The sequence below is a fragment of the Arvicanthis niloticus genome, chromosome 28 (genome assembly GCF_011762505.2).
Source record: "Arvicanthis niloticus isolate mArvNil1 chromosome 28, mArvNil1.pat.X, whole genome shotgun sequence".
Classification (NCBI taxonomy): domain Eukaryota; kingdom Metazoa; phylum Chordata; class Mammalia; order Rodentia; family Muridae; genus Arvicanthis; species Arvicanthis niloticus.
Window position 1 is genome coordinate 24,130,160 of NC_133436.1, and position 27,343 is coordinate 24,157,502.

Below are 27,343 nucleotides of genomic sequence, written 5' to 3' on the forward strand. Positions count from 1 at the left end.
GCAAATATAATTTCTATTTTTCTGTTTATTGTTTGTAGGTGACAGTATTTTCATAAAATCAAACATATACAATGGAGAAAAGAAATCATCTTCAATAAATGGTGTTGGTCTAACTGGATGACTATATGTAGAAAAATGAAAATAGACCCATATTTGTCACCTTGCACAAAGCTCAAGTCCAAGTGGATCAGTGATCTCAACATAAAACCAGACACAGAATCTAATAAGGAGAAAGTGAGAAGGAGCCTTGAACTCATTGGCACAGGGGAAAGCTTCCCAAAAGTATTCCAATGACTCATGCTCTAAGATCAAGAAGGGACCACAAGAAACTGGAAAGCTTCTCTTAGGAAAAGGACATAGTCAATAAGACCAATCGGCAACCTACAAATTGGGCAATTATCATTTTTTTCTTTTTTATTGAATATTTTATTTACATTTTAGATTTAATGTCTTCCCCCCACCCAGAAACTCCCTATTCTATCTCACCTTCTACTGATCTATGAGGATATGCCCCCACCCACCTTCCCACTCCCACCTCCCCACCCACGATTTCCCCCACACTGGGGCATTCAGCCTTCACTGGACCAATCAATTCCTCACCTACCTATGCCTGACACTGTCATCCTCCCCAACATATACAACTAGAGCCATAGGTCCCTCCCTATGTGCTCCCAGGTTGGTGGTTTAGACCCTAAGAGCTCTGGTTGGTTGGTATTGTTGCTCTGCCCATGAGACCACAAACCCTTTCAGCTCCTTCAGTCTTCTCTCTTATTCCTCCATTGGAAACCCCATGATCAGCTCAATGGTTAGCTGTGAGCATCCTCCTCTGTATATTTCAGGCTCTGGCAGACCTCTAAGGAGACAGCTATATCGGGCTCCTGTCAGCATACACTTTTTGGCATCCACATCAATGTCTACTTTTGGTGACTGCACATGGGATGGATACCCAGGTGGAACAGTCTCTGGAAGGACCCTCCCTTGAATACATAGGTACAGGGGAAAAGTTCCTGAACAGAACACCAATGGCTTATGCTCTAAGATCAAGAATTGACAAATGGGACCTCATAAAATTGCAAAGCTTCTGTAAGGCAAAGGACACTGTCAAAAGGACAAAACACCAACCAACAGATTGGGAAGAAATCTTTACCAATACTACATCTGATAGAGGGTTAATATCAAGTATATACAAAGAACTCAAGAAATTAGACTCCATATTACCAAATAACCTGATTTAAAAATGTGGTACAGAGCTAAACAAAGAATTCTCAACTGAGGAAACTCGAATTGCTGAAAAGCACCTAAAAAAATGTTCAATATCCTTAGTCATCAGGGAAATGCAAATTAAAACAACCTTGAGATTCCACTTCACACCAGTCAGAATGGCCAAGATCAAAACTCAGGTGACAGCAGATGCTGGCTAGAATGTGGAGAAAAAGTAACACTCCTCCATTGTTGGTGTGATTGCAAGCTGGTACAACCACTCTGAAAATCACTCTGGCAGTTCCTCAGAAAATTGGATATAGCATCATCTGAGGACCCAGCTATACCACTCATGGGCATATAACCAGAAGATGCTCCAACATATAACAAGGACACATGCTCCACTATGTTCATAGCAGCCTTATTTATAATAGCCAGAAGCTGAAAAAAAACCCAGATGTTCCTCAACAGAGGAATGGATACAAAAAATGTGGTACATTTTCACAATGGAGTATTATTCAGCTATCAAAAACAATGAATTTGAGAAATTCTTAGGTAAATGGATGGAACTAGAAAATATCATCCTGAGTAAGGTAACCCAATCACAAAAGAACACACATGGAATGCACTCACTGATAATTGGATATTAGCCCAAAATCTCGCAATATCCAAGATACAACTCACAGACCACATGAAGCTCATAAAGAAGGAAGACCAAAGTGTGGGTGCTTTGGCCCTTCTTGGAAGGTGTAAGAAAATACTCATGGGAGCAAATAGGGAGACAAAGTGTGGGACTGAAAAAATCTTAACTAACCCCACATCCAATAGAGGGCTAATATCCAAAGTATATAAGAACTCAAGATGGTAGCCATCAAAACATCAAACACCCCAATTAAAATACGGAGTATAGAAATGAACTGAGAATTCACAACAGAAGAATTTCAAATGCCTGAGAGCACTTAAAGAAGTGTTCAAAGTCCTTAGTGATCAGGGACATGCAAATCAAAACAACCCTGAAATTCTACCTTACACCAACCAGAATGGCTAAGATCAAAACCTGAGGTGACAACATACGTTGGCATGGATATGGAGAAAGATGAACACTCCTCCATATCTGGTAGGATTGCAAACTGGAACAACCACTCTGGAAATCAATCTGGATGCTCCCCAGACAATTGGAAATAGATCTACCTGAAGACCCAGCAATACCCTTCTGGAGAATATACCCAAAAGTTGCCCCACCATGCCACAGGGGCACGTGTTTCACTATGTTCATAGTGGCCTTATTTGTGATAGCCAGAAGCTGGAAACGACCCAGATGTCCCACCACAGAAGACTAGATGGAGAAAATGTGGTTTGTTTACACAATAGAATACTACTCAGCTATTAAGACCATCCCCAGTTTTGCAGGCAAATGGATGAAACTAGAAAATATCATCCAGAGTGAGGTAATTCAGTCCCAAAAAAGACATGAATTGTATATGTATGTACTCACTAATAAGTAGATATTAGCCAAAAAAGAAAAAAGAAAGTACAGAATACACAAGATACAGCCCACAGAATTCAAAAAGGTCAACAAGCTGAAGGAACCAAGTGATGATACCTCAGTCAACCTGTGAGGTGAGAGACTTTCAGGAGTCAAAAGAAGGGACCTTAGATGAAATGTCCAACAGTTGGGAAAGGGAACTTAGAGAGTCCACCTCCAGCAGAAAGACAGGGCATCAAAGGAGGGAGGGGGTTGCCATCCCACAGTCAAAATTCTGACCCATAATTGTTCCTGTCTGAAGGAACTGCAAGGATGGAAGTGGAGAGGAGGCTGAGGAAAAGAAGCTTCAGCAACAAGCCCAAAATAGGATCCAGCTCAAGGTGAGGCCCTAAGACCTGACACTATTACTGAGGTTATGAAGCTCTCACAAAAACAGACCTAGCATGACCACACTAGGGAAGACTCAACAAGCAACTGAAAGAGTCAGATGCAAATATTTGCACCTAACCAATGGACAGAAGCTGCTGACCCCTGAGGTTGAATTATAGAAAGCCTGAAAGAAGCTGAGGAGGAGGGCAGTCTCAATTAACCTGGACTCCCAAGATCTCTCAGACCCTGGACCATCAACCAGGCAGCATATACCAGCTGATATGAGGCACCCAACACATATACAGCAAAGAACCGCTGGGTCTGGGTTCAGTCAGAGATGATGCACCTAACTCTCAAGAGATTGGAGGCCTGAAGGAATTTATAGGTCAGGTGGGGGTGGGGAGGACATCCTTGTGAAGAGTAGGGAGGAAGTATGGGATGTTGAACAGTCGGAGGGTCAATGAGGGTAGGGCAATAAAATCTGAAGTGTAAAAACATAAATAAAAATATTTCTCACCCAAATTTTACATATCCCTTGAATACATCTCAATTAATTTATATATATTTTGGTTTTATGCATAAACTTGTACTTTTGTATATAAAACTCTCAATATATTTTAATTAATTGATTTTAAATTGTCATAGTTGCAATATTAACTATGATTTCATGTATTTCTTCACTTTTTGCTCTTGGAAAACATTGTCCCCTCATCTACCTACCTGTTTTGTTGTGAAGGAACATCTACAGAAGGAATGCAGGAGGCAGCTGGTGTGGTAGTGAGTGCTCTGTGAACTGACTGACCCTCTACAGGAAGATGCAAGTGTGAGCATTCTGAGGTTTGTGTTCCTTAGATTCTTTCATGGCACAGTGTTGCATTTTGTGCCTGTCTGCATTTGACCCAAGAGTACACACTAAAATTTATCTTCTCATCATAATTATCCACAACCCATTAAACTTCTTTGGTGTACTTCCCTGAATCACTAAGAAAGCCTTGATGCTCTACCATTTATAGACTTCTCTTGATGTCCACTGGAATCTGTAACTTACAAATGAAATTCTAAGAACACAAAAGAGTTTGTCATTGTTGTTTTGTTTTGCTTTTTACCAACCAGAGGACGTACCCAACCAGAGGACGTAAGCTATACTGCTCTTGCAAATGATTCCCATAGTTCCAGGTTGATTTGATTTGACTGTCTCATTCTGAAATCCTTGTTCAGGATTTTTAAAAGATTCTGCTTTAATGCTCCTGGAGTTTTTAACACAATTTTTTGTCTCTGTAGTATTTGGGTCTGTTAGATCTCTACAGCTTTTATATTCCCTCTCCACTCAACATATGTATTTTTATTCCTTCTAAGACTCCTATTTCAGCAATTGCATCTCTATTTCTGGGTTTTTGACACCACAAGTTCTAATCTTTATTCTCTATATTTTAACTGATTTGATAATTTCTCAAAGAGATTTTAAGCTCTGTATTTCTGTTCAATAAAATACCACTTTGGGGTGAATTATTCTGCTGTAAAATCTTCCTATTAAAGTTAGAACATTCAGTATGATTTTATTTTTTATAGAGACTATTTCCTTTGTCTCTTCTTTACAATTTTATCATGTTATTTTTATCCCTCGGAAATGTTTTATAGTGCTTTATTCCCCCAGTTATTCCAATACTTGGTTCCTTTCCCAGTGTACTAACAATTTACAATTTGTAGGGGATTATCAAGCAGGGGAGTAGAAAATAGAATCTAGATATAAACACTGAAGCTAAAACTGCCTGATCCAGGGAGTTTGATGCCAAGTTGAAAGTAGATAAGAACAGATCACCTGCATTAAGAATTTTCTACTCCATATTTTTGAGTACCCTCACATCGTGGTTGTTTCTATATTACTGGAGATATGATATCTAACCCTAAACTAGATTTCTCATGAGTTTGGTATTTTTCCAACTCTTGATAAATATGTAAAAATGATACAGTAGGCACCTGGTGTTTTGCAAGACCACCTTGATTTAACTTCACCATGATGATCCTCAGAACCAGTTTCAAGTATGTCTTTGGCATTCTCTACTTTATTGTTAATTTATACCAAGTATTACTAATATTGGTACAATATATTTTCCCCTTCACATGTCATACTTGTCACTTCTGTATATAATTCCATAATTTAAAATAATGGGTTTAACAGCAAATTTTCTGTCTTCATATTAGTTATTTATTTTTCCTTAGAGCTTATGGGCTATATGTAGAGGATGTGATGTCATGAGGTTCTGCTATGGATGAACTAATTCTTCAAGAGTTTTTGAAAATCACTCATTTGGGGCTGGAGAGATGGCTCAGGGGTTAAGAGCACTGACTGCTCTTCCAGATATCCTGAGTTCAATTCCCAGCAACCACATGGTAGCTCACAACCATCTGTAATGGAATCTGATGCCCTCTTCTGGTGTGCCTAAAGAAAGGTACAGTGTACTCATATACATAAAGTAAATAAATCTTTAAGAAATAACAAAAAAATGCTTAGAAATAAAAGAAAATTGATTATTTTAATTTTTAAAAATCAATCGCATAGTTTTGTTTCTTTCTTTTTTTTTTTTTTTTTTTTTTTTTGCTGTTGTTGTTTCAGTCTCCTTTCATTAAATAGAGTCTTGTTGCCCAAATTCATTTTGTAGGTTGGATTTTATTGGCTTCTAATAAATAAAACTCATTAAAAGCAAAACTGTCTTTAGATTATAAAGTTCACAAAGCAAAACACAAACAACTTGAGAGAAATGGGATGTATTCAAACAATAGAAGCCTATCATGTTTAATGGGCACTAGAGAGATTTTGATTAAATGATATCTTCTACATATAGACTGAGACTGATAACAACTCAACAATATTTAATTGCTGAGGAGACAAATCTTAAAAGAACAAATGTTTTTTTAATATTTTCATGAATTAAGGAAGTAAATACACAAAACTAAACATATGATGATCTATAATAGATCTTGAAACAATTCTCTGGTGTAAATGCTCTTAAATGTATTAGAGAATGTTCTCTTAAAATTATGTAATGTATTCATTAAAATATCCTGTTGTTCTGTGTTCTTTCACTCCACGGATATAGAGTAAATTGGTTTTACTAATATTTAATGTGGGTGCTTCACCTCAGACACCTCACTAAAAATTCAAATTTAATATAAGCAATATATTAAAGTTTTAATCTAGGATTCAAAATTTTGACCTTCTAAAGCTTCTCATTGTCACAAAAAGCTAAAAGAAAATAACACAAACTTGTTTAGCCAGATATATCTCAGAGTAGGATTTATAAATCTTAGATTCTGGCCATGTCTTCTTAATAAATCTCCCCATTTCCCATTTAAACTTTCAATTTTCTTTATTTTAAATAATGAGTATTTTTTTGGTTCAGAATAGTCAATCAAGCAGTTAGAAGAATTTAAATTTTTTTTAGGAAAAGAAAATGAATTACATACATGTACATTCAATCACATACACACATCACAGAGAGAGGGGGGCAACAAATAATGAATTATTAAGACTAAATTTAGGAATCAAATAAGTTTTATCCTATCAGGAATGTATTTTAATTTTTGTGGTTGGTGTGTTAAAGTCTATAGCAAAAAAAGGTCACTTGAAAGATCACATAGATACATTCAAGATCAAGATGGAAACCCTTGAGAGTAGTTAAATTAAAATATTTTAAAAATTCAAGAAGATTGAAGATTTTTATGTACTTTTCAGTGTTCTATGGAGAAATTATGAAATAACCAGCTTGTGTGAACACAGAAAACTCCCAATGTTTGGGAAATCCAAATGAAAGTCAGAGGCAAGAAAGAACAAAGAAAGTCAATACCTGAGGACTACACGTCTTTACTAAATTTTTAGACAATTAAGACAAAATGAGTAAGAGTAAAGAAACACAGTTGAAAAAAATCAAGGTCAATGTTTAAAATTGGTGACTGACACAAAGGTTCTCAGACACTAAAGAAAAATGAAAAATTCAAAGAATACAATGAAAGAAGCTAAAATTCTATATTATCTTATTCAATTTAATGATGCGAAATGCAAAATAAAAATGTAATAGAAAATAGATTGATTTTTCAAATGAATCAATCCTGAAGAGTATATCAGATTTGTCTCTTATAGCCTGTGAACAAAGGCATGGAATGAGGGAAACAATGTGTAGAATAAAATACAAATAATCACCTCTTAAGCCAGCCTAGAAATGGGTTTTTAATTCTTCATCCTGACAAATCTCTAAAGTTTAAAATAATTATTTTAATGATAATATACAAACATAGGAAAACGCAAAAAGCTCTTATTTGTAATGTATCCTAAGCTAAATTTATTACCAGTTCTTATAAACTTGGTAAATTATTCTACACACACACACACAAATGAGTATGCGATTGTCTATACAAACTTTATTTTATTGGATCTGTAGAATAAATGAAGGTTCCTTAGTATAAATTTAAGGTTATGTATTTTTTGTATGATCCTCCAAAAGATTCATGTGTTACAAACTTGTTCTTACGTGGTTCCCAATGTGACATTATTGGGGATGGCGGAATTTTTATAGGCTGAACCTAGTGGAAGATAATTAGGCCATTGTGACCATTGCCCTTGAAATAGATTAATAAACTGATATTAGATGTAGAGTTACTTCTTGTAAAAATGGATTGTTACTTTAAAAGAACAAAAAAATCCCTTTCTCTCACTTTTTGACATTTAATCATTTTCAACTTGATTCTGGCCATATCCTTAGTCATGGGTCAAATCAATGCAGCACTCAATCTTGGACCTTCAAATTCATGAACTAAACAAGCATTTTTTTTATCTTCCACAGCTCATGCATTTCATTATAGCAACATCAAGAAAACTAACACAAAATGTGAGTAGCCAAACTTTAACCTTCCACACAATAAAAATTATACTCAACAAAAAAGTGTAATGAATTACTAATGCAAGGAAGTATTAAAATGTATGGAACTCAAATACACTTTCTTTGTGAAAGAAACAAAATCCAAATACCATATATTGAATAATTCTCTTTATATGAAATAATTAAGAATATGTAATGAATAGAAAAATAGAAAGTCAGCAGTTGGTTAGAATTGGCGATGTCTGGGATTTTCTGCTGAAGAAATTTCCAAAGAAATTATAGAGCATAATATCATTTCTGGGAAGTAATTTAGCAATGGTTAATATTTGCTTGTGAGTTATTAAAAGACAATTAGAGTTGTTTAATACAAGAGTACATTTTTAAAGCTCAATTATTACATTGTGTAATGTCAAGATGGAATGAGACTATGACACAAGAATCTGTTCCTCTAGTATATACTTGAATTCTTTAGCTATGCTAAGATAGAAAGGCTTTGACAGAACTAATTTTTGAATTCAATGATTTATTAAATACTATCTAGATAAATATACAATGAATTACATATATTATTATAAATACAATATATATATAAACTATACTTGATATTTTTATCAGCTTTGGAGACTTTTGTATATGCTACAAGTGTTTTACTGTACAAATAAATGGATTATATATAATTATATCCAAATTTCACACTGGGAACGAAAGAAGAAATACAATAAAGAAAGGCAATAATAAATGGTTTTATATTGGTAGATAATTTAAAACATGAATTCATATATACATGCATATATATGTATATATGCAAACAAATACAAACATGCACACATTTACTGGTATATGAAGACATATATGAGTATATGTCTTATATATCACATGTAATATAATTATATGTGATAGTTGACATCATGATAAACCTGCTGTGAACCATAACTGTTACTTGACAACATGAATATTATATACCTAATCTGTGACATAATTTAGAAGTTCAGTGTGTTATAGTTTGTGGGCCAGTACCCTTTTGACCATGAGACTGAAAAGGAATTTCTAGTCATTGCTGTTGCTCAGTATCTAAAGAAGTAGTGTGCTACACATCACCTGCCTAGAAAAAGTTCAAAATTCAAAAAGTATAGTATAATTTCTTTCAAATTATCATTGCTTTTGTTCCATTGAAAACTACAAATATAAAATCATGAAGCCTCACTACCTGAGGTACACTATAGTGTATACTATCTGTATATACACAAGCATACAAATTATTTGCATGTTTGTATCACATTAAATTTGTGGTATTATATACCCTTATCAGGAAAATGACAATGCATATGCAATGACGGAAATAAAGTAAATGCAGATGTGCATAATCATGCACACATATTTTCTCAATCTGTCTGCCCAGAAGACTTGGCACACACCATGGAACATTCTTATCCTGAGATTTCAGCCTCAGAATGCCATTCCCAATACAACAAGGCAAAACCTGAGAATTGTTGATTCTAGGCTTATGTAGTACTGTGAACCAGAAAAATAAAAGGCAACAATAAAGTGTCTTACAAAGTATCAAGTGAATAGCCATGGATTTAAAGTAACACCAGTTAGGGACAAGATAGAAGTAGTGTAAATGTGGAGAATTCTAAACCAAACTTGTGGAAAGGATAAGGAGAAAGAAAGTGGTCATTAGAAAATCAGTTATGGCAAGGGTACCCACGTTTGTAAAATAAATGTTACTAAAAGCTCAAAACACACATTGACCTCCTCATACAATAATAATTGGAGAATTCAACACCCCACTTTTATGAATGGACAGATCATGGAAACAGAAACTAAACAGAGTCAGTAAAACTAACAGAAGTAATTAATCAAATGCATTTAACAGATATCTACAGAACATTTTACCCTAAAACAAAAGAATATACCACCTCATGGTACCTTCTCCAAAATAGACCATATAGTCAGACATCAAACAAGCCTCAACAGATACAAAAAGATTGAAATATCTCATATATTCTATCAAATCACCTCAGACAAAGGCTTGTCTTCAATAAGAAAAACATACTCATGGAAATTGAATAACTTTCTACTAAATGATAACTTGGTCAGATAAGAAATGGAGAAGAAATTAAAGACTTTTTTGAATTTAATGAAAATGAAGGCATAGCATACCCAAACTTATGGCACACAATGAAAGCAGTGCTAAGAGGAAAACTCATAACACTGAGTACCTTCATGAAGAAATTGGAGAGATCCTACACTAGCAACTTTAAGCACATCTGAAAGCTCTAGAACAAAAAGAAGCAAACACATGAAAGAGGAGTAGACAGGAAATAATCAATCTTAGAGCTGAAATCAACCAATTAGAAACAAAGAGAACTATACAAAAAATCAATAAAACTAAGAACTGGTTCTTTCAGAAAATCAACAAGATAGATAAACTCTTAGCCAACCTAAGGGGCACAGAAACTCTATTCAAATTAAAAAAATCAGAAATGAAAAAGGAGACATAAGAACAGAAACTCAGGAAATTTAAAAAAAAAAACCATCATATCCTACTACTCAACAAAACTGAAAAATATAGGTGAAATGAATGATTTTCTAGACAGATACCAGGTACCAACATTATATCAGAACCAGATAAACTATCTAAGCAGTCCCATTACCCCTAATGAGGTAGAAGCAGTCATTAAAATTTCCAAAAAAAAAAAAAAAGGCCAGGACCAGGTTTTAGTGTAGAATTTGATCAGACATTCAAAGAAGACCTAATACCAATACTTCTGAAACTATTCCACAAAATATAAGCAGACTCAATGCTACTTAATTTATTCTACAAAGCCATAGTTACACTGATACCTGAACCACCCAAAGACTCAACCAAGAAAGAGAAATTCAGACCAATTCTGCTTATGAATATTGATGCAAAAATAATCAATAAAATTCTTGTAAAACAAATCTAAGAATACATTAAAAAGAGCATTCACCATGAATAATACGCTTCATCCCAAGGATGCAGGTATGGTTAGATGTACAGAAATCCATCAATGTAATTCACTATATAAATAATAAACTTGAAGAAAAAAATCACATGATCATCTCATTAGATGCTGAAAAAGCCTTTGACAAAATCAATACCCTTTCATGTTAAAAGTCTTGGAAAGATCAAGAATTCATAGCACATATCTGAGCATAATAAAAGCAATATACAGCAACAAACAGAGAAAATAAAATTAAATAGAGAGAAACTTGCAGTAATCCCACAAAATCAGGGACAAGACAAGGCTGTTCATTCTCTCCCTATCTATTCAATGCAGAAAGTATAGGAACAAAAATGGAGCAGAGGCTGAAGGAAAGGCCATCTAGAGACTGACTGACCCACCATGTGATTCACTCCATCCACAGACACCAAACCCTGACACTATTGTTGATGACAAGATTTGATTATAGACAGGAGGGTTTGCTAGCATCTGACTAAGATAGATACAAGTACCATTTGCAACCACTGGACTGAGACAGGGACTCCATTGGAAGAATTATGGGAAGGGCTGAGTGAGCTGAAAGGGCTTGCAACCCCATATAAAGGACAACAGTATCAAGTAACCAGACCCCTCAGAGTTCTAATGGACTAAACCACCAACCAAGACTATACGTGGATGGACCTATGGCTCCAGTTACATATATAGCAGAGGACTGCCTTATCTGAATGGGAGGTGAGGCAGTTGTTCCTGTGGAAGCTTGATGCCCCAGAGAAGGGGGATACTAGAAGGGTGAGGCAGGAGTGGGTGGATTGATGAACACCCTCTAAGAGGCAAAAGGGAAGAGAAATGGGTTGGGAATTCGTCCAGGGATGACCTGGAAGGAAGTAACATTTGAAGTAAAAACAAATAAAATGATTAATAAAAAATAAGTTATGGCCATAAACAAGATCCGTTGATGAATTTCTTATAGAGAAAAACCCGAAATACAAGCAAAAAGTAACTTTAGTTTACATATCTTTAAAGCACTTTAAATACATTACTATTAGATGTTCGTTTTTTTCAGGTTCAGTGAGGGTTTGTTGTACCATCATTGCCTTTCCCTATAAGCCTAAATTAATTTTGAAAAATGAAAAGCTAAAGTGTGACACTATTCCCCAGATTATGTTTGTCTTTTCATATGTCTCCAGAAGAGAGAACATCCAAAATGTGAATTTGTTCAGTGATTTGCTCCTTAAAAATTGGAGAGCCCTCTATAATTCAATCTAAAACAAACACACTAATATGATGTACTTCTTACCATGGCCCAGATAGGCAAGTAAGCAAAGAAAAATATTTGGGTCATAAACTTACCATAATAACATGCAAAAGTTGGGAGATAAAAATACCTAAATAGTACATGTAGATTCTCAAAGTCCTACATTTTTGAATAATAACAAACCAAATTTTGACAATGTACATTTATCAAAAGAATACTGACTTTTTTTCTTACTAGAGCATATGTTTTCATTTTCTTTGAGAGGATTTAATTAGTTTTTTTTCTATACACAATTAACCAACATAAACAAAGACAATATACAAAGAGAGTCATTAAAAGTCTCTGGAAATTAAAGGGATGTTAACTAATAGACTATGGAGAACAATAAAGTACCTCTGAAAACTGGGGGGAAAGGTCAACTTAGAGAACATAAAAAGCTAAATGAAATTAAGTTTATGTGAAGACGGTCAACACACTAGTTCTCAGGTGATCATCCTTTCCGGGAATAAATTGCTAGGAAGTTTTAAGCATTCACCAAATGCAAATACTGGTAGAAATTTTAAGCTACTAGATCTGTTAGTTACAAAACTCTCCTTGAGCAGCACCATCTTGATGTCATGTTATTTGACAATGCCTTATAAGTTGACTAAGCAGCCTTACCCAACTGATCATGTTGTTACTAGGTGGGTACCTTAAAGACACTTTGGTATGTATTACATGCTCTTTTGGTGGATGTGGTTGATACTCAGCTTTGGATCGCTTTCTGCTTGCTCCTCTACTCCTCTGACCTGCTGCCATAGCAGAGCCTCATTCTTTAGGATCTCTATTTCCCGGGAAAAGAAGAAACAATAATTCTTTAAAAAAATGAGAGAGAGATGAAGGTCACAGAAACAATCAGGCAGCCTCTTTTGGTAACAATGGTATAACTCTCATCAAAGTAACTGGGATACAGCTCTAATGCTCTAATGTTCCATTAATCTCATAGAACTAACCTAAAATATGTTCCACAGAATTTTCAGTGGTTTCCCATCCACATTGCTCAGGAGTAATGGAGTTGACTAAGGCACAATTTTTTGTCTGTTCTTTTGTGCCTGTTTCTCCTTCTCTCTTTTCATTTGTAGTACTGGAATTACCTCCAAAATAAACTGTGTCTCCAAGCCATTGACTCACTGGAATTTGGCACAAGTACTCAAACTAAACAAAATATGTGCAAGATCATTCTACTAAGATGTGTATAGTGAGCCTACCAAAACTCACGTGGCTTCATTTTATTATGTTTAATAATTTATCAAAGAACTCAATAATTTACTTTTATGCCTAGAACTGAGAACTTCCATTGGTTTCACACTGTGAATTGGAGAAATTACATTTTTTAATGTAGATCCCAATCTACAAAAATCTATAAAATCAAATGACAACTATGGAATGAGATTAAACACATTCTTTAGAACACATATATCAAGTTCTGAAGAAAGGGCCATGATAATATCTATTCCTAAGTCCAACAAACCAATATTAGCATTGTGAAGCAACACTTAAATTTTATTATATTCTTTATTAGAATTTTCAATCTTTCATAAAAATTACCATAGGGTTGGTAGCTTAATCAAGGAAATACCTTTCACAGTTTTAGAGACTGGATGCCCAAGATGAAGCTAACATTGGATGTAGTGTGTGAACTTGGGCTTGCTGCTTTTGTTTCATAAGGCTGTGCACTTATTTATTTTTCATACAATGTTTTTTATTAAATGAAATAAATTGAGGTAGTTGAATCACAAAAAAATGGTACATGAGTACATGCATATGCAAACACATACTTACACACACAATGCACACATGCTTGCACATAAACTCACCTTGGTCCACTTTCTTCAAATTCTATTGTGTAAAGTCTATAATTGTATGGCCTGATTTAATATTTCTTGCTTCCTAATAGTACTGTTTCTATATATAGCTCTATTGGACATTATGTGGTCAAAATGTATTCTCAGAAAAATGCATAAATATTGAATTCATAATCTCCAAATTCTATACTCAACTCTATATTAGAATAAATTACCCGAAACCTATCACCCACTGGGTGACTATTAAGAAGTTTTGAAAACCATATGTGAATAAATGATCTTCATCTGAGTGCTCTTAAAGCTTTATATTACAAGTTTCCTAATCATAGCTTATGAGTTTTGGATTATTAATTGGAACCAGCCAGGGCTTATCAGCTCTATATGCTTATAAGCCAGGGCTTATTAAGAAGCTCTATATGCTTCTTAGCAAGATTTGAAAATTGTGCTCTACTTCCGGGTACAGTAAACTATGAATTAAATTTACTTAAATAATTTAGGATATCTTCCTAAAATTTACCCAAGGTATATTTTCATTAATATACAATGGTGATTTGATTTAGAAATGTCCCTCTTGGTCTCAGGATTTGAATACTTGGTCACCAGCTGGGTACTCTTGGAGATTTTATGAAAGTGTTCAGGCTTGTATGTATGTCACTAGGGTGAACCTTGAGATTTTATAGTCCAGTCCTACTTCCAGTTTGCTTCCTCTTCTTCACATTTGTAGTTAAAGATCTTATCACTCAACTTCTTGCTTCTGTCAGCAAGTCTGCTACTTGCTTCCTTACCTCGGCCTACCATGAGGTATTTTCATCCAGTTAGAACCATGAGCCAAGTAAACTCTATCTTCCTTAAATTGCCTTTGCTTATGGTGTATTATCAAAGAAACTGAAAATTAAGTAACACATATGCACATATATGATCTACCATCTGGAAAATGAAGAATATGTGTGTTCTGATACCAAATAAAAATGATTATTTTCCTGATAACCAAACCCTATAAAATGTCAATTTCTCAAACTGAGCATTAACATAGGTATTTCTTGTCAATTTATTTAAAATTATACTTACCAAACATGTTAGAAAAACACAGAATCTGTTTCTAAATTTATGTGACATCATACATACTTCTATTTCAGAATTGAATTTGTTGTTATTGTTGGTTTTGTTCAGAAAGATGAGAAAAATCAATCATATGATATTGTTTTCCACAACTCCCTTGAATTTTACTGTTGCTGATATGGATAGATGATAGTAAGTATAATTAGTAAACACACACACACACATATACACATACACAAATACACACACACATATATATGTTATACTGTGTGTGTGTGTGTGTGTGTGTGTGTGTGAGAGAGAGAGAGAGAGAGAGAGAGAGAGAGAGAGAGAGAGAGAGAGAGAGAATACAGTTATTGCTATACTTGGTTTATGACTTTTAGGAGTGAATTCTTGTTATACTCAAATGTGGTATACCTTGTTGATATATTTTGAACCATAACTTGCTCAATTATTTTCTAATTCACAGGGACAGAAAGACTCGAAAATACATAACTTTTGCTCCTATTATTAATGTTCAATATAGCTCAGTGAAGAAAAGGTAACTATAAAATCAAACCTCATTCTTCTCTGAGGGTAAGTATGCAGGTTCTAATGATGGAAAGACATGGGAATTTGTTCAATTGGTTTAGGGAATTATTTTATAACCCTCTTAGTTGTTATAGGTAGGTGAAGTCACTGGTAATAACTTATTAAGTATTTTCAGAACATATTAACAGCAGAGTCTCTGACATTCATTTGATATTTTGACATTGCTCCTACCTTCAAGATATTATATTGGTTTGTAGTCCTGGGAAGTAGGCATCTAAGATGTGCAATCTAAATGTCTCCTTCAGTTTCAAGGCCTGAGCTCTGAACTATTCACTGGTGGATATGTGCTATTTGTTCATGTTTTCCTTAAATGAGTCTGGTTTCTTTGGTGGCGTGAGAAAAATTACAGTGTCTTTAAGCTTTGATCCAATCAAATTAGCTGTTGTTTTCTTCACTGTTCTATTGCTATGAAGAGACACTGTGGCCAAGGAAATGCTTATAAATACAAAACATTTAATTGGGGGCTTGCTTTCAATTTCTGAGCCTTAGTCCATTATCATTGCAGGTTGCAAAGTGTAGGGAAGGCGTGGTGCTGGAGAAAAAGCTAAGAGCTCCATTCCGATTCATAGGCCAAGAGACAGAATGGGCTTCACATGGGCTCTTGAAACTTCAATGTCTCACCACCAGTGACAATCTTCCTCCAATAGGGACACAAGACCAAAGTTCCCAATCCTCATATAATGGCACTCTCTGATGACAAAGCATTCAAATATATGAGCCTATGGGGGTCATTTTCATTCAAACCACCACAGATACCTATTTTTATCACACACAGAGTTCCAATCGTTCTTTCTGATTGATCCAAAACTATTCATTTTTTAAAGCTCAATAGTAATATTAACTTTTGTAATATTATGCTAAAACTTGAGGCTGGAAAGATGTTGAGGAAAATGCCTGAGATCTGAGAAAGTTCAGGGCACAGACTACTACTAAGGTTCTGTTGTCTATGCCCAGCACCAGCATGGAGGTGAACAAACATATGTGGAGCTAGTTCCCTCTTTTAAGGTCTGTGGGCACTGTACACACATGGTATGCAAACATACATGCAGTATATGCATGCAATACAGACATTCACATAACATATAGAAGATAAAATTTACAAAAGCTTGAACTGAGTTACAATTTCATTTCAATATCATACTGTTATTTCCTGTATTCTATAAAGCACAAAACGAAAAGAGATACAAAATAGAAATAATTAAAAAAATGTTTTAGAAGTAAAACATTAAGTCAACTATAATTAGTCGAGTTTAAAAGAGCCTATGTTAATTACAGAATCTCTGAGAGTATGTATGCAGTTTCTGATGGAACCTTCTGAACCACGGTAACTAAGAGATCTTGGTTGATTAACACAATCAAGAAGTTTTTATGGAAAGGAAGAGGAGCTGAAGTATAGAAGTTAGATTGAGTACAACATGAAAACTTGCTTCTTTGGATGTGATCTTATCAACTGGCAACATGAAATAGGATGAATCTTGGCTACAGTGATTAGTTGAGATTTATAAATCAAGGGCACACTCAAAGCTGGGTGTGATGGCAAATGCCTGAAATTTGAGCAATCAGGAAGTTAAGGCAAAATGTTAAAATTATCCAGTTATGTAGTAAGTTCCGGGCCATCCTGGACTACATGAAATTATTATGACAAATAAATGATCAAACAAACAAAATTTGAAAATAAACCAAACTATATGTCTTAATTAATCTTTTCTTGGTTTGTCGATAATATTGAATATTATTTATAATATAGCCATTGGAAATACTGAGGCAGGCTTAAGCCAAACAACGTAATTCAATAATTGCCAATATAATGTTAATGTCACACTGACTTGACTGAAGAACTACAAGGACTAGTGATATCATCAGACTAGACAAATTTTCATGGGCAAAGAGGTGTGTGCTAAATTGTCTCAAACATAGCAAACATTCAATACATAACAACAAAGATCTCAGCCCTTACTGGTAGAGCTCAGACTTTCAGTATCAAATGGTTATTTTTTTAAGCTGTAACATTGGGAAAATATACAGTTATTTGACATTTTCTATGTAAATTTAAGTAGAATTTTTTAAAATATTCTTGATTTTATACAAAATTACAGGAAAGATTAATCAGCAGTTCTAAACTCTGAAGGCCACAACTGAACTATGTTTCGAGAACTCTCTCACTAACCACAAGTTCTAGAGAACTCCCAAGGGCGTGTTTCATATTTCTGGCTTCATTTTCAAACTGAAATTATGTTGGAGGAAATTCTGAAGAGTTTAGGAAAGGCATCCAAAATTTCAATTGCTTCTCTGAAACCTTGGAATCCTGCCTGCTAATAATCCTCATGCTCTTTGCTTAGAATTTACCCACAGAATCAACTGACAGGAAACTGCCCATCACCATCCACCCTCCCAGCAAGATTGTGCCAAAACTCTCATCAGAAACCACAGCGACAAAAATAGACCCAATTGAAGACTATACAGTAACTTAGAAATGGATATATGGGTTTAAGATATCTTTATTGTTTTTTTTCTTGTTTTGATGTCATGATTAAAAAAGAAAAGAAAGCTCTGTAATAGCATCAGGTCAAACAACTTGCATACCCAGTCCAGTCTTGTGTAATTTAAAATATTTCAGGTCTTATAACATCCTTGAAAAGCATGACTCTTAATCCAAACACTGTCACCACACAGTGGAGTCTGAAACTATGGTTAGTCATACTGCTGGGCAAAGCTCACAGCAGAGCAACAATAATAAAAGAAATTTTCCTTTGAACAGCTGAATGGCTGCACTAGAATTTTCTGTGTTCAGATGTAATTAAAAAACAGCTGTGGAGGAAAATCAATTGTTCCTGGTAGTCAATGGCTAATTTTCCACAATCAAAATAAAGAATGCAATATGACATGTTTGTAATGAGCCAGTAATTGTTACTCTTTTGCTTATTGTTTTAACATTTTTCCCTTCATTTGCAGGAGCTGTCAGTTTCTGGCTTCAGAACTACATTTCACAGTCTTGTCCTTTCCTCATACCCACACTGCAATACTAGCAAGTGCTGAGGGTGCTGTGTATCTCTGCTTCGCTTATTCAAGGCAGATTTTTGTGGTGACAATTTGTAGAGCAGTGTGAAAATGTTGACCTTACTTTTATGAATTAAAAGGAAGGCTTCCATAAGTGGAATTATTAATAGACACCAGCATTAATTCCTGGAACTTAATGTTGATCTATTCTAAAAGGTCTCATGTGTCAAAAAGATGAAGTTGCTAGAATTTGTTGACCTGGGGTCTATGAGCTGTTGTGCATGCTTTTCAAAACAAAACAAAACAGAGCCCATCACAAAGCTTTTTCCCTTTGCACGGACAAGAAGATGTTGGTGCAGCTGATGGTCAGAAAAAGAAAGTTTAGACTGAATGTTTGGAAGGTAGAGGAGGGAAAATGAGTAGATAAATAAGAATAAAATTTTTTTATTGTGCTCATGTTTAATATCTTTGTATATGTATATGTATATATATATATATATATATATATATATATAGAGAGAGAGAGAGAGAGAGACAGACAGACAGACAGACAGACAGACAGACAGACAGACACAGAGAAACAGACAGATATAGAGGGAGGCATGTACACAGGGAGAATAACTTTTAGTGAAATTATGAATATCAACATAAAGGAAATAGGAATAAGTAGTAAATAAAGATTGACTCTCAATTGTTTTGAGGATTTGTGGAATTTTTAAACTTAATTTCTCTCAAATTCCTAATAAAAAGAAAACTGAGATTTTTCTAGTAGTTATTACAGTTGATGCAGTAATATGTATTTCCAGAAATTTGAAGTTCTCAAGGAAAGACATTATTTAAACTCAAATTGTCATCTAGTCATAAGCACCCAGTAAATGATAACCAGCTTCCTACGTTCCATATACATCTGTGAATGACAAATGTCTCATAGTTCAGAGCTCTCCAATATTCTGCCATTAGAGTGTCTGTTCCTTAACAGTTATGGCATTTGTTAAATTATATATTTATGATTTTGAGAAAGACACTATGGTTGAAGTATGAGGATGTGAGAAGATTGTATATTGTCCTGAAAATATGAAAAATTAAGACAACTAGATTTTAAATTAAACTTTTATTGCCATTTAGGTAAGTACATATCTTTGAAGAATGGGGATTCTAAATTTTAAACTGAAATCTGGTTTTCTAATTTTTAATGTGTCATATAAGTGGAGTTAGAAGACCTTTAGAGCTATTAGTCTATAATTATACAGCTACCTATCTACCTTTTATTTTTCTCATTTGGTGTGAACAAATTATGATTATGAACAAATTGTTAAGCACATTTCTCCTTAAAGAACTTACACCTCCACACTTGTTTTTTAAATCTTTGAGAACTCTTGTCAAAAATAGCTTTATTTTATTGCTTTTGACATTTAAGCCCACTATAGTAAAGTGGAAAGGGTCTGTTTGATTTTTAGTTCATTGAGATTGTTGCTAGAATTTTATATGTTCTATTGTAAACTTTGTGTACTAAAGCCAGTATTGAAAAGGTAGGTTTAACAGTAAAGGAATTATAAAAACTTGATTATACACAGAGGCAAGGTATTTAAGGTAAATCTAATAAGGTAATAATATCAGATTTTAAGTAAGACCCAATAATCATCTGAAGTAATGGAAGAAGAAGGGGAATAATTTTTATTTCTCTAAGTTGTCTATGTTGGTAAGTATTTTATTAACTCTGAAACGTATTTCATTCACATAAACTGGAACTCTCCACATACAACCTTGGCCACATATTTGATAGAACTCTCTCTTCCCTTGGCCACAAACACAAACAGATGAGTGATCAGCATCAACTAAATTTGAAAGGTCTGAGATGTGTACTGTCAGGTACTTAGTGGTGAGTGACTTCATGGCAGTCTGGATAGGATGTGGACATCAATATCCCACTGCCTCCCTTTCTGCTTGCTCTTCTCAGGAGAACTATTCTTTGACAGCAGTTTCTTCGATTTTATGTTGAACTCAAATGTTTTCAATGTGTCTTTTTTACCCAACATTAACATTTATTTATTTTCTCTATGCATCCTGGTCTTCACATAAGTTAAAGGAATACATAAACCAAAGCAGTACAAAGTTCAGCATTGGAGAGTGGCTTTCCCACAACTGCTCCTAAGTAGAAATCATTCAGCAGGATAAGGTGGATGATTAAGAAAAAGAGTCATCAGATCATAAACTAACAGCCATATTTGACATGGGCAAAATATTCACTCAATGTTTAATTCTTTGGGACTATTCTCCCATTGGCATAGCTCTATGAAAAATTTAGCTACTTCCATAAACAATTTTCATGGGCGACATACAATGACAGAACAAGACAGCAAAGTAATTGTGGAGAAGACATTGGGTTACTGAACATATTGAATAAAGAATTCTGGATTTGAAATTCTTACATTAATAACCAACATATGTCAGATTGTAAGTAGATTTCAAAAACAAATGGCGATTTTTTTTTTCTTGAAATACGAATAACAAGAAACAGATGACAAAGTGAAAACCTGCCTGAGTCTGGATAAAGCGTTCCAGACTGTATTGATTCTGCACATTATTCAACAGTAACTGTTGGTTTTAGGGTGTAGATTGCAAACACTCATAAGCCACCTGTGCTGGGGACATCAGTGTAGACAGACAATTGGGGGAAGTTTCTCACCCGACAATCTCTATTTCCAGTGAGGATTTTTCTATTTCATCACCCTTGGTAACAAAACATACGATTCCATAGAAAAAGGTGACAAGAGTACTCTGCATTACTTAAAAAATCCCTTAGGGAAGGTCACATGCCCATTTGGTGTCCTCTTTTTTCTATTCATAAAACACAACTTAACTAGATCAAAATAAATAAAAGACAGGGTTGACTTGGGGAAAGATTTACATACATAAGTAGCTGTAAGAATTTGGTATTAATATCAGCCAAAACCAGATGAGACCATGGCCAGTGAGAGTAAATAAATTTTAGACAAAGTTCTGTTTCTATTCTGTGTTGCCACTCAATGAATAAATGTGCATTTGTCTGGGAAACCATATAGTTAAAAACAAACTTTAATTAAGATTCATCTACACTATGCTACATATTTAAAAATTCAAAAATCTACAGAAATATAAAGACGATAATGAATGACCTTGGGAAATAAGATGTTGAATTAATTCTGTCTTCCCCATATTCTGTTTGGTGTGTATCCAATTCCTGCATATATCTCCATATGCTTTCCCTTCGCTTCTCATACATATGCCAAAATGTCTCCAGTACTCTGAGTATAGTCTGAATGAATCCATTCACCTCAAGGTACAGAAAAGATCTATCCTTGCTCCCTCATCACTGAGATGCCGCAACTCCTGGTATTGAAATTAAGCCTGGATTTTCATTCATTCATTCATTCATTCATTCATTCATTCATTTTTACACTCCAGATTTTATGCCCCTCCCGGTATACCTTACGACTGCTCCACATCCCTTACTTCCTCCCTGCTTCCCTGTCTCCAAGTGGATGTCTCCACTACTCACCACCCATCACTTACCAACCACCACCCACTCCACCAGACCTCTAAACTCCCTGGGGCGTCCAGTCTCTTGAGGATTAGGTGCATCTTCTCTGAGTGAACCCAGACCAAGCAGTTCTCTGCTGTGTATGTGTTGGGGGCCTCATATCAGCTGGTATATGCTGCCTGGTTGGTGGTCCAGTGTCTGAGAGATTTCTGGAGTCCAGGTTAATTGAGACTGATTGTCTTTCAACAGGGGGACACCCTCCTCCTCAGCTTCTTCCAACTTTTTCCTAATTCAACCACAAGAGTCAGCAGCTTTTGTTCATTGGTTGGGTGCAAATATCTGCCTCTGACTCTTTCACCTGCTTGTTGGATCTTTCAGGGGGTAGTCATGGTACTGAGTTAAAGTACCTTTCCTATTTCCTCTCTTTCCTTTTCTCTTTTAGGCTCTTCTGTTAAGATTGTATTCTCACATCTCAATATCTACACATTTTGTTGAACTCATACCAATGTTTGCACAATCTAAAATGCACTCTCTACTTAATCTACGAGCTTAATGAATGCATATAGATGTCTGATTGTTGCTTCATTCTTGAATCATTTCATGTTACTTCAGGACATCAACCTTTCTTGTAGTATCATTTATTTTTAGCCAGATTTATGAGTGTGGATTTAAGAATTCCACAGTTTAGTTCCTTAAATATCTTCTCTATATAAACTTATTTCTAGATAATTTTGTGAAGTCTCATAAGTTTAATAGCATACAAATAGTAACTACATCTAGGAAGATGGCTTTTTGGCAATAGTTTTCTGAATTTCACTGTTTTATTGCCAAATACATATTTATGTTTACTTAGGTGTCCAGTGTAAGTGATAATGTTATCATACAAAACCCAAATGGCAGATTTGTATCCTTTGGATCCTTTTTAAAACCTTTTGCAAGAGCTAATTTTCTCTTGACAATATGCCAATTTGTCAACATAACATATTTGTGTACTGGTTCCATTATTGGTAGACATGTATTTCTGCTGGCTGAAGCTCATATTCATCTTAATAACATGAAACATGTTATTGTTATCTTAGCTATGTATCTTGAGTTAGAATGCTTTGGAAGCAAATATGGAGACAAAGCATGGGACAGAAACTGAAGCAGGGGTCGTCTGGAGACTGTTCCACATGGGTATCTACCCCATGTGCAGTCACCAAAGGTAGACGATGATGTGAATGCCAGGAAGTGCATGCTGACAGGAGCCTGATATAGCTGTCTCCTTAGAGGTCTGCCAGAGCCTGACATATACAGAGGCAGATGCTCACAGCTAACCATTGAACTGATAATGGGGTTCCCAATGGAGGAGTTAGAGAGAAGACTGAAGGAGCTGAAAGAGTTTGCAGCCCCATGAGGAGAAAAACCAACCAACAATACCAACCAACCAGGGCTCCCAGGGTCTAAACCACAAGCCTGGGAGCACATAGGGAGGGACCCGTGGCTCCAGCTGTATATGTAGGGGATGGCATTGTCAGACATAGGTGGGAGAGGAGGTCCTTGGTTCAGTAAAGGCTGGATGCTCCAGTGTGGGGAAATTCGATGGTAGGGAGGTGGGTATGGGCAGGTGGGTGGGAACACATCCTCATAGAAGCAGAAGGAGAGGGGATGAAATAGGAGGTTCCTGGATTGAAGGAAATGGGGAAAGGGGATCACATCTAAAATGTAAATAAAATATCCAATTTTTAAAAAAAGGAATGTTTTGGCATGCTTAAGAAAGTTTTAGCAGATGAGGGCCAAAGATCTCTAAAATGGCACCTGGCTTGGCAGTGCATGAAGCTCTTAGATAAGGCATATCTGAGAAATACTTGGTCCTATGTTTTGTGTAATCTATTGATCTATTGTTTTGGGTACTGCATAGAATATAGTTGCTGTTTGCATACTTTTTACATCACTGCAGTAATTACACACACACACACATATCATTGGTGATATATCTCCCTAAGCACTAACTTAGTTAATCTGCTATATTTTTACATAACTGACAGTTACTTCATGAATTTAAAATGTACAATTTCTTTATGTGTCCTGTATCAGTGTTATGACTGTAATTTTTTTCTCATTATATAGCTGGTTTTATACCTTTAACTGGTAACATGATTAAATTACATTTTTTTGCTACTGATATTTACTCACTATCTAATATATATGCTTATGCCTGAAATTATAAATCTTTTTCTACTAGATTTTTATTCTTAGGATTACAGTGATTTTACATAGAACTTTTAGAACAATGGCAATATTATCATCAAATATTTGAATCCCTGTGTTTATTATTTTTAATATGTCACCTAATTCTGTACAATAATAATTTCTAATTTTTAAAATTTTCATGATATTAGATATTAGTTAATTTTAGATTTTAGATTTAGATTGTAGTTAATTTTTTACTAATTTTATTACTATTTTATGATGGCAAAGCCTTTATAAACTTATAAATTTACATTTAAATGTATTCTTTGATTTTCTGGTATATTATTTTATGTAAATTTTTATCAGTACACTAAGTTAACATACTTAAAAATTTGAGAAGTCTTCAGGTGTTTTGTATCTAGACATATTTGTTTGAAATTTCATTTTATTCTTCCATCTCTAATTATTATATATTTTAGCTATTAATTCTGTTAGCTCACTCTGCTGACAAGGTCCAGTGTTATCTGACAATAGTGACTGGCAGCATCCCTTGGCATTTCCAACCACAAAGATAATTTTAACTTATCATTATGAAAAATTCCATCAGAAAATATAGTGTTTTGTGGAAGATTTTTATGCTCTACATTATGAAAGACAACTTTTTAAATAATCTTATAATTGCATGATTACTGTTTTAAATTAGTTCCTATTGAATTACATAAAACTCTCTTTGTGCAGCTACTGAGGAACAATATTAGTCTTATAGCTTAATCTTCTAAGAGAGGAGATACACTCAATTTTAATTTTTAAGAGTATGACATTACTAAGCTATAAGTTATTATTTTAATTTTTATAGATGCTATTTGATTTGTTAATATTTATTCCAGATCCTTGTATTAACAGTAACACTTATCTGTAATTTCCTCTTTGTAATATTTCTATTACATTTCACCAACAAAGTTACTAAAATTCAAATAATAATAATTTGTACAATCTTTCATTTTTTCTAATCTTAACAGTTTAAAAGTTCTGCTATTTCTTTTTTAAAATATGAAAGCAATAACATTAAGTGGTTTTGTGTGTGACATTGTGAGTGATTTGGAAGGCGTAGTTTTCTTAATAGGTAATATCTTCTAATTTTCTATCTTTTTAGCAAATTATACAAAATTGTATTTTTCTAGAGATATAGTTATGCAAATTTTACAGTTTTACCAAATTACATTCAGATCTTCTTATTACTGGCAGGATGACTTGGTCAATAGTGATATATTCTTTTCAAATCACTCATGTGTGATTTATATTATTTCATTTTTCTTGATCTTGCTATATAATTTAAAAAATATTTTAAATCAATCTTTACTGTTATAGACTTGGACTACTAACTAAAGGGAAGATACTTTTATTGTCTATAGGAAAGTTTGAACTAACTTCCCAGTTTCACCTGGGAGGTTTGAATGTGACATATTTCCATAGACTTGCTTTGAATACTTGGTCCCCAGATGGCAGTACTGGTTTGAAAGTGTACAACATCTTAAGGAGATAAAATGGTAGCAGAAAAAGTGGGTCATTTGAAGCAACCTTTCAGGTTCTATAATTTAGTCCCAAATTTTGTCTGCTCTCTGATCTGTGCTTTTTCACTTGGTAAGAAAGTGACAAATCTCAGCTGCTTGCTACACCATCATACCTTCTCCATCAACTGTACTCTCAAACTGAATGAAAATAAACTATTTTTAAGTGGATTTTGTCACATCGATAAGAAAAGTAGCTGTTGGTCTTCCTCATTTCTGGGCTATGCCCTTAAATATCTGGTTTGAGGAACTGCCTGTCATTCTGATGGACCATATGTTACATCTTCACTGAAGATAAAATGTCCTTGGTATTCACATAGTATTTGCTGTGTCAATGCTTATTCTGACATTTGTCATCAGTCTTTTTCAAGTTAAGTGGGAGATTTGCAGAGTTCAGGGCTCAGCTCACTTATTGTTGCCTTTTCCTTCCTAGGCATTTGACTTATTTTCACATCCTGCTTTTACTGGTGACTCTTACTTTTAGTTTTGCTTATTTGAATACATAAGATGTCCAGAAAATATTCTTGCTTGAAAGCTTTGTCCTTGGCTCTCTGTAACAGATTTGCCTAAAATCATCAAATCTTACAAGAGAAGAAACAAGGGTTGGATACCACGTCATATCTTTTTCACTTTTGTAGTCATATCTTTTGGTCAATTCTATAATACCTTTAAGTTCTTTTATATACTTAGTTTCAGTTTTTTTGGTTTTTGCTTTTTTAAAATTTTGCTCAGCTTTTCTCACATTTGCTGGGATCATTAGTTCTGGGGAAGCCATTATATCATAGAGGTAAAAATGTATTGGTGTAATTACTGAAAAATATAGCCCATCATAAAATTCCAGTGATGGCCCGAGTCATATAATATCCGAATTAAAATCAAATTTATATGAACAAACTCAGGAATACAATATGATGAGTACAGTGTGATTTGACTACAAAGCTGATGGTCTAGTTCCACTCCATTCAGGTTTTGATGAGCTTCAAGTATTTTGGTATGTTTTCTTAGTATTTTTTTATATATTTTTTCATTTTTTAAAAACAGTGTATTCTTTAATCAAATATACTCCCCATTCATTCACTTCAAATTTGTCTCGTATTTCTCCAACACTTTTACATTTTATTTTCATATACTTATTTTATTTTAAAGCCAAGGAATATGTTGCCTGTTTGTATAAGTACCACCTATTTAGTCATGAGTAGTCTCTCTGGAACAATGTCCCTGAAGAACATTTACACCCTTTCTTTTATTCAAAGTCATTAATTACCAATAGTTCCCCAGCTGAGGGCAGAATTTCATAGTTCCCCTCCAGGGTTTATGTTGGTATTTTGACTGGCTTGATCTTGTTCAGGTTTTGTGAAAAAAATCAAAACAAACAAACAAACTGGCAAAAAATACCCCAAAATAAAGCAAACAAACAAAAAACCTTGCAAACTGCTGAG

General features: G+C 34.5%; 1 long non-coding RNA gene across 1 annotated transcript; it reads left to right on the top strand.

Annotated features, from left to right (window-relative positions):
* The first annotated feature begins 526 nt into the window (after positions 1-526).
* LOC143440178 (uncharacterized) lies at positions 527-19,236 on the top strand. Its single transcript, XR_013108025.1, has 5 exons — positions 527-2,820; positions 2,988-3,066; positions 3,792-3,892; positions 7,894-7,938; positions 15,526-19,236. It is a non-coding gene; the product is annotated as an uncharacterized LOC143440178 (long non-coding RNA).
* The last annotated feature ends 8,107 nt before the right edge of the window (positions 19,237-27,343 follow it).